The sequence below is a fragment of the Schistocerca nitens genome, chromosome 9, assembly GCF_023898315.1.
Source record: "Schistocerca nitens isolate TAMUIC-IGC-003100 chromosome 9, iqSchNite1.1, whole genome shotgun sequence".
NCBI lineage: Eukaryota > Metazoa > Arthropoda > Insecta > Orthoptera > Acrididae > Schistocerca > Schistocerca nitens.
Window position 1 is genome coordinate 524,552,570 of NC_064622.1, and position 14,415 is coordinate 524,566,984.

Below are 14,415 nucleotides of genomic sequence, written 5' to 3' on the forward strand. Positions count from 1 at the left end.
GGTTTGAGCGGCTCCTGGGAGACCAGTATTATATTCCGATGCACCAGTGCAGCTTTACTGTATTCCTTGGACCGCCACATTGGCGATGAAACATAGAAATCGCAACGGAATTGAATACAAAAGGCACAATGCCGACTTAAGTACAAGAAGAGTGAATCTTCTAAGAGTTTGTGGTTCGAGCGGCTCCTGGGAGACCAGTATTAGATTCCGATGCACCAGTGCAGGTGTACTGTATCCCTTGGACCATCACATTGACGATGAAACTTAGATATCGCATTGGAATTGAATACAAAAGGCACAATGCCGACTTAAGTACAAGAAGAGCGAATCTTCTAATAGTTTGTGGTTTGAGCGGCTCCTGGGAGACCAGTATTAGATTCCGATGCACCAGTGCAGGTTTACTGTATCCCTTGGACCTTCACATTGACGATAAAACATAGAAATTGCATCGGAATTGAATACAAAAGGCACAATGCCGACTTAAGTACAAGAAGAGTGAATTTTCTAAGAGTTTGTGGTTTGAGCGTCTCCTGGGAGACCAGTATTAGATTCCGATGCACCAGTGCAGGTTTACTGTATCCCTTGGACCTTCACATTGACGATGAAACATAGAAATCGCATCGGAATTGAATACAGAAGGCACAAAGACGACTTAAGTACAAGAAGTGTGAATCTTCTAAGAGTTTGTTGTTTGAGCGGCTCCTGGGAGACCAGTATTAGATTCCGATGCAGCAGTGCAGGTTTACTGTATCCGTTGGACCTTCACATTGACGATGAAACATAGAAATCGCATAGGAATTGAATGCAAAAGGCACAATGCCAAATTAAGTATAGGAAGAGTGAATCTTCTAAAAGTTTGTGGTTTGAGCGGCTACTGGGAGACCAGTAATAGATTTCGATGCACCAGTGCAGGTTTACTGTATCCCTTGGACCTTCACATTGACGATGAAGCATAGAAATCGCATCGGAATTGAATACAAAAGGCACAATGCCGACTTAAGTACAAGAAGTGTGAATCTTCTAAGAGTTTGTGGTTTGAGCGGCTCCTGGGAGACCAGTATTAGATTCCGATGCACCAGTGCAGGTTCACTGTATCCCTTGGACCTTCACATTGACGATGAAACATAAAAATCGCATCGGAATTGAATACGAAAGGCACAATGCCGACTTAAGTACAAGAAGTGTGAATCTTCTAAGAGTTTGTGGTTTGAGCGGCTCCTGGGAGACCAGTATTAGATTCCGATGCACCAGTGCAGGTTTACTGTATCCCTTGGACCTTCACATTGACGATGAAACATAGAAATCGCATCGGAATTGAATACAAAAGGCACAATGGCGACTTAAGTAGAAGAAGAGTGAATCTTCTAAGAGTTTGTGGTTTGATTGTCCGCTGGGAGACCAGTATTAGATTCCGATGCACCAGTGCAGGTTTACTGTATCCGTTGGACCTTCACATTGACGATGAAACATAGAAATCGCATAGGAATTGAATGCAAAAGGCACAATGCCAAATGAAGTATAGGAAGAGTGAATCTTCTAAAAGTTTGTGGTTTGAGCGGCTACTGGGAGACCAGTAATAGATTCCGATGCACCAGTGCAGGTTTACTGTATCCCTTGGACCATCACATTGACGATGAAACATAGAAATCGCAACGGAATAGAATACGAAAGGCACAATGCCGTCTTAAGTACAAGAAGTGTGAATCTTCTAAGAGTTTGTGGTTTGAGCGGCTCCTGGGAGACCAGTATTAGATTCCGATGCACCAATGCAGGTTTACTGTATCCCTTGGACCTTCACATTGACGATAAAACATAGAAATCGCATCGGAATTGAATACAAAAGGCACAATGCCGACTTAAGTACAAGAAGAGAGAATTTTCTAAGAGTTTGTGGTTTGAGCGTCTCCAGGGAGACCAGTATTAGATTCCGATGCACCAGTGCAGGTTAACTGTATCCCTTGGACCTTCACATTGACGATGAAGCATAGAAATCGCATCGGAATTGAATACAAAAGGCACAATGCCGACTTAAGTACAAGAAGTGTGAATCTTCTAAGAGTTTGTGGTTTGAGCGGCTCCTGGGAGACCAGTATTAGATTCCGATGCACCAGTGCAGGTTTACTGTATTCCTTGGACCGCCACATTGGCGATGAAACATAGAAATCGCATCGGAATTGATTACAAAGGGCACAATGCCGACTTAAGTACAAGAAGAGTGAATCTTCTAAGAGTTTGTGGTTCGAGCGGCTCCTGGGAGACCAGTATTAGATTCCGATGCACCAGTGCAGTTTTACTGTATCCCTTGGACCATCACATTGACGATGAAACTTAGATATCGCATTGGAATTGAATGCAAAAGGCACAATGCCGACTGAAGTACTAGAAGAGTGAATCTTCTAAGATTTTGTGGTTTGAGCGGCTCCTGGGAGACCAGTATTAGATTCCGATGCACCAGTGCAGGTTTACTGTATCCCTTGGACCTTCACATTGACGACAAAACATAGAAATCGCATCGGAATTGAATACAAAAAGCACAATGCCGACTTAAGTACAAGAAGAGTGAATTTTCTAAGAGTTTGTGGTTTGAGCGTCTCCTGGGAGACCAGTATTAGATTCCGATGCACCAGTGCAGGTTTACTGTATCCCTTGGACCTTCACATTGACGATGAAACATAGAAATCGCATCGGAATTGAATACAGAAGGCACAAAGACGACTTAAGTACAAGAAGTGTGAATCTTCTAAGAGTTTGTTGTTTGAGCGGCTCCTGGGAGACCAGTATTAGATTCCGATGCAGCAGTGCAGGTTTACTGTATCCGTTGGACCTTCACATTGACGATGAAACATAGAAATCGCATAGGAATTGAATGCAAAAGGCACAATGCAAAATTAAGTATAGGAAGAGTGAATCTTCTAAAAGTTTGTGGTTTGAGCGGCTACTGGGAGACCAGTAATAGATTTCGATGCACCAGTGCAGGTTTACTGTATCCCTTGGACCTTCACATTGACGATGAAGCATAGAAATCGCATCGGAATTGAATACAAAAGGCACAATGCCGACTTAAGTACAAGAAGTGTGAATCTTCTAAGAGTTTGTGGTTTGAGCGGCTCCTGGGAGACCAGTATTAGATTCCGATGCACCAGTGCAGGTTTACTGTATTCCTTGGACCGCCACATTGGCGATGAAACATAGAAATCGCATCGGAATTGAATACAAAAGGCACAATGCCGACTTAAGTACAAGAAGAGTGAATCTTCTAAGAGTTTGTGGTTCGAGCGGCTCCTGGGAGACCAGTATTAATTTCCGATGCACCAGTGCAGGTTTACTGTATCCCTTGGAGCATCACATTGACGATGAAACTTAGATATCGCATTGGAATTGAATACAAAAGGCACAATGCCGACTTAAATACAAGAAGAGTGAATCTTCTAAGAGTTTGTGGTTTGAGCGGCTCCTGGGAGACCAGTATTAGATTCCGATGCACCAGTGCAGGTGTATAGTATCCCTTGGACTTTCACATTGACGATGAAACATAAAAATCGCATCGGAATAGAATGCAAAACGCACAATGCCGACTTAAGTACAAGAAGAGTGAATCTTCTAAGAGTTTGTGGTTTGAGCGGCTCCTGGGAGACCGGTATTAGATTCCGATGCTCCAGTGCAGGTTTACTGTATCCCTTGGACCTTCACATTGACGATGAAACATAGAAATCGCATCGGAATTGAATACAAAATGCACAATGCCGTTTTAAGTACAATGAGAGTGAATCTTCTAAGAGTTTGTGGTTTGAGCGGCTCCTGGGAGGCCAGTATTAGATTCCGATGCACCAGTGCAGGTTCACTGTATCCCTTGGACCTTCACATTGACGATGAAAGATAAAAATCGCATCGGAATTGAATACGAAAGGCACAATGCCGACTTAAGTACAAGAAGTGTGAATCTTCTAAGAGTTTGTGGTTTGAGCGGCTCCTGGGAGACCAGTATTAGTTTCCGATACACCAGTGCAGGTTTACTGTATCCCTTGGACCTTCACATTGACGATGCAACATAGAAATCGCATCGGAATTGAATACAAAATGCACAATGCCGACTTATGTACAAGAAGAGTGAATCTTCTAATAGTTTGTGGTTTGAGCGGCTCCTGGGAGACCAGTATTAGATTCCGATGCACCAGTGCAGGTTTACTGTATCCCTTGGACCTTCACATTGACGATGAAACGTAGAAATCGCATCGGAATTGAATACAAAAGGCACAATGCAGACTTAAGTATAGGAAGAGTGAATCTTCTCAGAGTTTGTGGTTTGAGCGTCTCCTGGGAGACCAGTATTAGATTCCGATGCACCAGTGCAGGTTTACTGTATCCCTTGGACCTTCACATTGACGATGAAACATAGAAGTCGCATCGGAATCGAATACAAAAGGCACAATGCCGACTTAAGTACAAGAAGAGTGGATCCACTATTAGTTTGTGGTTTGAGCAGCTCCGGGGTGACCAGCATTAGATTCCGATGCACCAGTGCAGGTTTACTGTATCCCTCGCACCTTCACATTGGCGATGAAACATAGAAATCGCATCGGAATTGAATACAAAAGGCACAATCCCGACATAAGTATAGGAAGAGTGAATCTTCTAAGAGTTTGTGGTTTGAGCGGATCCTGGGAGACCAGTATTAGATTCCGATGCACCAGTGCAGGTTTACTGTATCCCTTGGACCTTCACATTGACGATGAAACATAGAAATCGCATCGGAATTGAATACAAAAGGCACAATGCCGACTTAAGTACAAGAAGAATGAATCTTCTAAGACTTTGTGGTTTGAGCGTCTCCTGGGGGACCAGTATTAGATTCCGATGCACCAGTGCAGGTTTACTGAATCCCTTGGACCTTCACATTGACGATGAAGCATAGAAATCGCATCGGAATTGAATACAAATGGCACAGTGCCGACTTAAGTACAAGAAGAGTGAATCTTCTAAGAGTTTGTGGTTTGAGCGGCTCCTGGGAGAGCAGTATTAGATTCCGATGCACCAGTGCAGGTTTACTGTATCCCTCGCACCTTCACATTGGCGATGAAACATAGAAATCGCACCGGAATTGAATACAAAAGGCACAATTCCGACATAAGTATAATAAGAGTGAATCTTCTAAGAGTTTGTGGTTTGAGCGGCTCCTGGGAGACCAGTATTAGATTCCGATGCACCAGTGCAGGTTTACTGTATCCCTTGGACCTTCACATTTACGAAGAAGCATAGAAACCGCATCGGAATTGAATACAAAAGGCACAATGCCGACTAAATTACAAGAAGAGTGAATCTTCTAAGAGTTTGTGGTTTGAGCGGCTCCTGGGAGACCAGTATTAGTTTCCGATGCACCAGTGCAGGTTTACTGTATCCCTTGGACCTTCACATTGACGATGAAACATAGAAATCGCATCGGAATTGAATACAAAATGCACAATGCCGTTTTAAGTACAATGAGAGTGAATCTTCTAAGAGTTTGTGGTTTGAGCGGCTCCTGGGAGGCCAGTATTAGATTCCGATGCACCAGTGCAGGTTCACTGTATCCCTTGGACCTTCACATTGACGATGAAACATAAAAATCGCATCGGAATTGAATACGAAAGGCACAATGCCGACTTAAGTACAAGAAGTGTGAATCTTCTAAGAGTTTGTGGTTTGAGCGGCTCCTGGGAGACCAGTATTAGATTCCGATGCACCAGTGCAGGTTTACTGTATCCCTTGGACCTTCACATTGACGATGAAACATAGAAATCGCATCGGAACTGAATACAAAATGCACAATGCCGACTTAAGTACAATAAGAGTGAATCTTCTAAGAGTTTGTGGTTTGAGCGGCTCCTGGGAGACCAGTATTAGATTCCGATGCACCAGTGCAGGTTTACTGTATCCGTTGGACCCTCACATTGACGATGAAACATAGAAATCGCATAGGAATGGAATGCAAAAGGCACAATGCCAAATGAAGTATAGGAAGAGTGAATCTTCTAAAAGTTTGTGGTTTGAGCGGCTACTGGGAGACCAGTAATAGATTCCGATGCACCAGTGCAGGTTTACTGTATCCCTTGGACCATCACATTGACGATGAAACATAGAAATCGCAACGGAATAGAATACGAAAGGCACAATGCCGTCTTAAGTACAAGAAGTGTGAATCTTCTAAGAGTTTGTGGTTTGAGCGGCTCCTGGGAGACCAGTATTACATTCAGATGCACCAATGCAGGTTTACTGTATCCCTTGGACCTTCACATTGACGATAAAACATAGAAATCGCATCGGAATTGAATACAAAAGGCACAATGCCGACTTAAGTACAAGAAGAGAGAATTTTCTAAGAGTTTGTGGTTTGAGCGTCTCCTGGGAGACCAGTATTAGATTCCGATGCACCAGTGCAGGTTAACTGTATCCCTTGGACCTTCACATTGACGATGAAGCATAGAAATCGCATCGGAATTGAATACAAAAGGCACAATGCCAACTTAAGTACAAGAAGTGTGAATCTTCTAAGAGTTTGTGGTTTGAGCGGCTCCTGGGAGACCAGTATTAGATTCCGATGCACCAGTGCAGGTTTACTGTATTCCTTGGACCGCCACATTGGCGATGAAAGATAGAAATCGCATCGGAATTGAATACAAAAGGCACAATGCCGACTTAAGTACAAGAAGAGTGAACCTTCTAAGAGTTTGTGGTTCGAGCGGCTCCTGGGAGACCAGTATTAGATTCCGATGCACCAGTGCAGGTTTACTGTATCCCTTGGACCATCACATTGACGATGAAACTTAGATATCGCATTGGAATTGAATACAAAAGGCACAATGCCGACTTAAGTACAAGAAGAGTGAATCTTCTAAGAGTTTGTGGTTTGAGCGGCTCCTGGGAGACCAGTATTAGATTCCGATGCACCAGTGCAGGTTTACTGTATCCCTTGGACCTTCACATTGACGATAAAACATAGAAATCGCATCGGAATTGAATACAAAAGGCACAATGCCGACTTAAGTACAAGAAGAGTGAATTTTCTAAGAGTTTGTGGTTTGAGCGTCTCCTGGGAGACCAGTATTAGATTCCGATGCACCAGTGCAGGTTTACTGTATCCCTTGGACCTTCACATTGACGATGAAACATAGAAATCGCATCGGAATTGAATACAGAAGGCACAAAGACGACTTAAGTACAAGAAGTGTGAATCTTCTAAGAGTTTGTTGTTTGAGCGGCTCCTGGGAGACCAGTATTAGATTCCGATGCACCAGTGCAGGTTTACTGTATCCGTTGGACCTTCACATTGACAATGAAACATAGAAATCGCATAGGAATTGAATGCAAAAGGCACAATGCCAAATTAAGTATGGGAAGAGTGAATCTTCTAAAAGTTTGTGGTTTGAGCGGCTACTGGGAGACCAGTAATAGATTTCGATCCACCAGTGCAGGTTTACTGTATCCCTTGGACCTTCACATTGACGATGAAGCATAGAAATCGCATCGGAATTGATTACAAAAGGCACAATGCCGACTTAAGTACAAGAAGTGTGAATCTTCTAAGAGTTTGTGGTTTGAGCGGCTCCTGGGAGACCAGTATTAGATTCCGATGCACCAGTGCAGGTTTACTGTATCCCTTGGAGCATCACATTGACGATGAAACTTAGATATCGCATTGGAATTGAATGCAAAAGGCACAATGCCGACTTAAGTACAAGAAGAGTGAATCTTCTAAGAGTTTGTGGTTTGAGCGGCTCCTGGAAGACCAGTATTAGATTCCGATGCACCAGTGCAGGTTTATTGTATCCCTTGGACTTTCACATTGACTATGAAACATAAAAATCGCATCGGAATAGAATGCAAATGGCACAATGCCGACTTAAGTACAAGAAGAGTGAATCTTCTAAGAGTTTGTGGTTTGAGCGGCTCCTGGGAGACCGGTATTAGATTCCGATGCACCAGTGCAGGTTTACTGTATCCCTTGGACCTTCACATTGACGATGAAACATAGAAATCGTATCGGAATTGAATACTGAAGGCACAAAGACGACTTAAGTACAATAAGTGTGAATCTTCTAAGAGTTTGTGGTTTGAGCGGCACCTGGGAGACCAGTATTAGTTTCCGATACACCAGTGCAGGTTTACTGTATCCCTTGGACCTTCACATTGACGATGCAACATAGAAATCGCTTCGGAATTGAATACAAAATGCACAATGCCGACTTATGTACAAGAAGAGTGAATCTTCTAATAGTTTGTGGTTTGAGCGGCTCCTGGGAGACCAGTATTAGATTCCGATGCACCAGTGCAGGTTTACTGTATTCCTTGGACCTTCACATTGACGATGAAACGTAGAAATCGCATCGGAATTGAATACAACGGGCACAATGCCGACTTAAGTATAGGAAGAGTGAATCTTCTCAGAGTTTGTGGTTTGAGCGTCTCCTGGGAGACCAGTATTAGATTCCGATGCACCAGTGCAGGTTTACTGTATCCCTTGGACCTTCACATTGACGATGAAACATAGAAGTCGCATCGGAATCGAATACAAAAGGCACAATGCCGACTTAAGTACAAGAAGAGTGGATCCACTATTAGTTTGTGGTTTGAGCAGCTCCGGGGTGACCAGCATTAGATTCCGATGCACCAGTGCAGGTTTACTGTATCCCTCGCACCTTCACATTGGCGATGAAGCATAGAAATCGCATCGGAATTGAATACAAAAGGCACAATCCCGACAAAAGTATAGGAAGAGTGAATCTTCTAAGAGTTTGTGGTTTGAGCGGCTCCTGGGAGACCAGTATTAGATTCCGATGCACCAGTGCAGGTTTACTGTATCCCTTGGACCTTCACATTGACGATGAAACATAGAAATCGCATCGAAATTGAATACTAAAGGCACAATGCCTCCTTAAGTACAAGAAGTGTGAATCTTCTAAGAGTTTGTGGTTTGAGCGGCTCCTGGGAGACCAGTATTAGATTCCGATGCACCAGTGCAGGTTTACTGTATCCCTTGGACCTTCACATTGACGATGAAACATAGAAATCGTATCGGAATCGAATACAAAAGGCACAATGCCGACTTAAGTACAAGAAGAGTGAATCTTCTAAGAGTTTGTGGTTTGAGCGGCTCCTGGGAGACCAGTATTAGATTCCGATGCACCAGTGCAGGTTTACTGTATCCCTTGGACCTTCACATTGACGATCAAACATAAAAATCGCATCGGAATAGAATACAAAAGGCACAATGCCGACCTAAGTACAAGAAGAGTGAATCTTCTAAGAGTTTGTGGTTTGAGCGGATCCTGGGAGACCGGTATTAGATTCCGATGCACCAGTGCAGGTTTACTGTATCCCTTGGACCTTCATATTGACGACGAAACATAGAAATCGCATCGGAATTGAATACAGAAGGCACAATGCCGACTTAAGTACAAGACGTGTGAATCTTCTAAGAGTTTGTGGTTTGAGCGGCTCCTGGGAGACCAGTATTTGATTCCGATGCACCAGCGCAGGTTTACTGTATCCCTTGGACCTTCACATTGACGATGAAACATCGTAATCGCATCGAATTGAATACAAAAGGCACAATGCCGACTTAAGTACAAGAAGAGTGAATCTTCTATGAGATTCTGGTTTGAGCGGCACCTGGGTGACCAGCATTAGATTCCGATGCACCAGTGCAGGTGTACTGTATCCCTCGCACCTTCACATTGGCTATGAAACATAGAAATCGCATCGGAATTGAATACAAAAGGCACAATGCCGACTTAAGTACAAGAAGAGTGAATCATCTAAGAGTTTGTGGTTTGAGTGGCTCCTGGGAGACCAGTATTAGATTCCGATGCACCAGTGCAGGTTTACTGTATCCCTTGGACCTTCACATTTACGAAGAAGCATAGAAATCGCATCGGAATTCAAAGCAAAAGGCACAATGCCGACTTAAGTACAAGAAGAGTGAATCTTCTAAGAGTTTGTGGTTTGAGCGGTTAATGGGAGACCAGTATTACATTCCGATGCACCAGTGCAAATTTACTGTATCCCTTGGTCCTTCAAATTCACGATGAAACATAGAAATCGCATCGGAATTGAATACAAAAGGCACAATGCCGACTTAAGTACAAGAAGAGTGAATCTTCTAAGAGTTTGTGGTTCGAGCGGCTCCTGGGAGACCAGTATTTGATTCCGATGCACCAGTGCAGGTTCACTGTATCCCTTGGACCGTCACATTGACGATGAAACATAGATATCGCATCGGAATTGAATACAAAAGGCACAATGCCGACTTAAGTACAAGAAGAGTGAATCTACTAAGAGTTTGTGGTTTGAGCGGCTCCTGGGAGACCAGTATTAGATTCCGATGAACCAGTGCAGGTTTACAGTATCCCTTGGACCTTCACATTGACGATCAAACATAAAAATCGCATCGGAATAGAATACAAAAGGCACAATGCCGACCTAAGTACAAGAAGAGTGAATCTTCTAAGAGTTTGTGGTTTGAGCGGCTCCTGGGAGACCGGTATTAGATTCCGATGCACCAGTGCAGGTTTACTGTATCCCTTGGACCTTCACATTGACGACGAAACATAGAAATCGCATCGGAATTGAATACAGAAGGCACAATGCCGACTTAAGTACAAGACGTGTGAATCTTCTAAGAATTTGTGGTTTGAGCGGCTCCTGGTAGACCAGTATTAGTTTCCGATACACCAGTGCAGGTTTACTGTATCCCTTGGACCTTCACATTGACGATGAAACATAGAAATCGCATCGGAATAGAATACAAAATGCACAATGCCGACTTAAGTACAAGAAGAGTGAATCTTCTAAGAGTTTGTGGTTTGAGCGGCTCCTGGGAGACCAGTATTAGATTCCGATGCACCAGCGCAGGTTTACTGTATCCCTTGGACCTTCACATTGACGATGAAACATCGTAATCGCATCGGAATTGAATACAAAAGGCACCATGCCGACTTAAGTACAAGAAGAGTGAATCTTCTATGAGTTTCTGGTTTGAGCGGCTCCTGGGTGACCAGCATTAGATTCCGATGCACCAGTGCAGGTTTACTGTATCCCTCGCACCTTCACATTGGCTATGAAACATAGAAATCGCATCGGAATTGAATACAAAAGGCACAATGCCGACTTAAGTACAAGAAGAGTGAATCTTCTAAGAGTTTGTGGTTTGAGCGGTTAATGGGAGACCAGTATTAGATTCCGATGCACCAGTGCAGGTTTTTCTGTATCCCTTGGACCTTCACATTGACGATGAAACATAGAAGTCGCATCGGAATTGAATACAAAAGGCACAATGCCGACTTAAGTACAAGAAGAGTGAATCCACTATTAGTTTGTGGTTTGAGCGGCTCCGGGGTGACCAGCATTAGATTCCGATGCACCAGTGCAGGTTTACTGTATCCCTCGCACCTTCACATTGGCGATGAAACATAGAAATCGCTTCGGAATTGAATACAAAAGGCACAATCCCGACATAAGTATAGGAAGAGTGAATCTTCTAAGTGTTTCTGGTTTGAGCGGCTCCTGGGTGACCAGCATTAGATTCCGATGCACCAGTGCAGGTTTACTGTATCCCTTGGACCTTCACATTGACGATGAAACATAGAAATCACATCGGAATTGAATACAGAAGGCACAAAGACCACTTAAGTACAAGAAGTGTGAATCATCTAAGAGTTTGTTGTTTGAGCGGCTCCTGGGAGACCAGTATTAGATTCCGATGCACCAGTGCAGGTTTACTGTATCCGTTGGACTTTCACATTGACGATGAAACATAGAAATCGCATAGGAATTGAATGCAAAAGGCACAATGCCGACTTAAGTACAAGAAGAGTGAATCTTCTAAGAGTTTGTGAATTGAGCGGCTCCTGGGAGACCAGTATTAGATTCCGATGCACCAGTGCAGGTTTACTGTATTCCTTGGACCGCCACATTGGCGATGAAACATAGAAATCGCATCGGAATTGAATACAAAAGGCACAATGCCGACTTAAGTACAAGAAGAGTGAATCTTCTAAGAGTTTGTGGTTCGAGCGGCTCCTGGGAGACCAGTATTGGATTCCGATGCACCAGTGCAGGTTTACTGTATCCCTTGGACCATCACATTGACGATGAAACTTAGATATCGCATTGGAATTGAATACAAAAGGCACAATGCCGACTTAAGTACAAGAAGAGTGAATCTTCTAAGAGTTTGTGGTTTGAGCGTCTCCTGGGAGACCAGTATTAGATTCCGAGCACCAGTGCAGGTTTACTGTATCCCTTGGACCTTCACATTGACGATGAAACATAGAAATCGCATCGGAATTGAATACAGAAGGCACAAAGACGACTTAAGTACAAGAAGTGTGAATCTTCTAAAAGTTTGTTGTTTGAGCGGCTCCTGGGAGACCAGTATTAGATTCCGATGCACCAGTGCAGGTTTACTGTATCCGTTGGACCTTCACATTGACGATGAAACATAGAAATCGCATAGGAATGGAATGCAAAAGGCACAATGCCAAATTAAGTATAGGAAGAGTGAATCTTCTAAAAGTTTGTGGTTTGAGCGGCTACTGGGAGACCAGTAATAGATTTCGATGCACCAGTGCAGGTTTACTGTATCCCTTGGACCTTCACATTGACGATGAAGCATAGAAATCGCATCGGAATTGAATACAAAAGGCACAATGCCGACTTAAGTACAAGAAGTGTGAATCTTCTAAGAGTTTGTGGTTTGAGCGGCTCCTGGGAGACCAGTATTAGTTTCCGATACACCAGTGCAGGTTTACTGTATCCCTTGGGCCTTCACTTTGACGATGCAACATAGAAATCGCATCGGAATTGAATACAAAATGCACAATGCCGACTTATGTACAAGAAGAGTGAATCTTCTAATAGTTTGTGGTTTGAGCGGCTCCTGGGAGACCAGTATTAGATTCCGATGCACCAGTGCAGGTTTACTGTATCCCTTGGACCTTCACATTGACGATGAAACGTAGAAATCGCATCGGAATTGAATACAAAAGGCACAATGCCGACTTAAGTACAAGAAGAGTGAATCTTCTATGAGTTTCTGGTTTGAGCGGCTCCTGGGTGACCAGCATTAGATTCCGATGCACCAGTGCTGGTTTACTGTATCCCTCGCACCTTCACATTGGCTATGAAACATAGAAATCGCATCGGAATTGAATACAAAAGGCACAATGCCGACTTAAGTACAAGAAGAGTGAATCTTCTAAGAGTTTGTGGATTGAGCTGCTCCTGGGAGACCAGTATTAGATTCCGATGCACCAGTGCAGGTTTACTGTATTCCTTGGACCGCCACATTGGCGATGAAACATAGAAATCGCATCGGAATTGAATACAAAAGGCACAATGCCGACTTAAGTACAAGAAGAGTGAATCTTCTAAGAGTTTGTGGTTTGAGCGGCTCCTGGGAGACCAGTATTAGATTCCGATGAACCAGTGCAGGTTTACTGTATCCCTTGGACCTTCACATTGACGATCAAACATAAAAATCGCATCGGAATAGAATACAAAAGGCACAATGCCGACCTAAGTACAAGAAGAGTGAATCTTCTAAGAGTTTGTGGTTTGAGCGGCTCCTGGGAGACCGGTATTAGATTCCGATGCACCAGTGCAGGTTTACTGTATCCCTTGGACCTTCACATTGACGACGAAACATAGAAATCGCATCGGAATTGAATACAGAATGCACAATGCCGACTTAAGTACAAGACGTGTGAATCTTCTAAGAGTTTGTGGTTTGAGCGGCTCCTGGGAGACCAGTATTAGTTTCCGATACACCAGTGCAGGTTTACTGTATCCCTTGGACCTTCACATTGACGATGAAACATAGAAATCGCATCGGAATTGAATACAAAATGCACAATGCCGACTTAAATACAAGAAGAGTGAATCTTCTAAGAGTTTGTGGTTTGAGCGGCTCCTGGGAGACCAGTATTAGATTCCGATGCACCAGCGCAGGTTTACTGTATCCCTTGGACCTTCACATTGACGATGAAACATCGTAATCGCATCGGAATTGAATACAAAAGGCACCATGCCGACTTAAGTACAAGAAGAGTGAATCTTCTATGAGTTTCTGGTTTGAGCGGCTCCTGGGTGACCAGCATTAGATTCCGATGCACCAGTGCAGGTTTACTGTATCCCTCGCACCTTCACATTGGCTATGAAACATAGAAATCGCATCGGAATTGAATACAAAAGGCACAATGCCGACTTAAGTACAAGAAGAGTGAATCTTCTAAGAGTTTGTGGTTTGAGCGGTTAATGGGAGACCAGTATTAGATTCCGATGCACCAGTGCAGGTTTTTCTGTATCCCTTGGACCTTCACATTGACGATGAAACATAGAAGTCGCATCGGAATTGAATACAAAAGGCACAATGCCGACTTA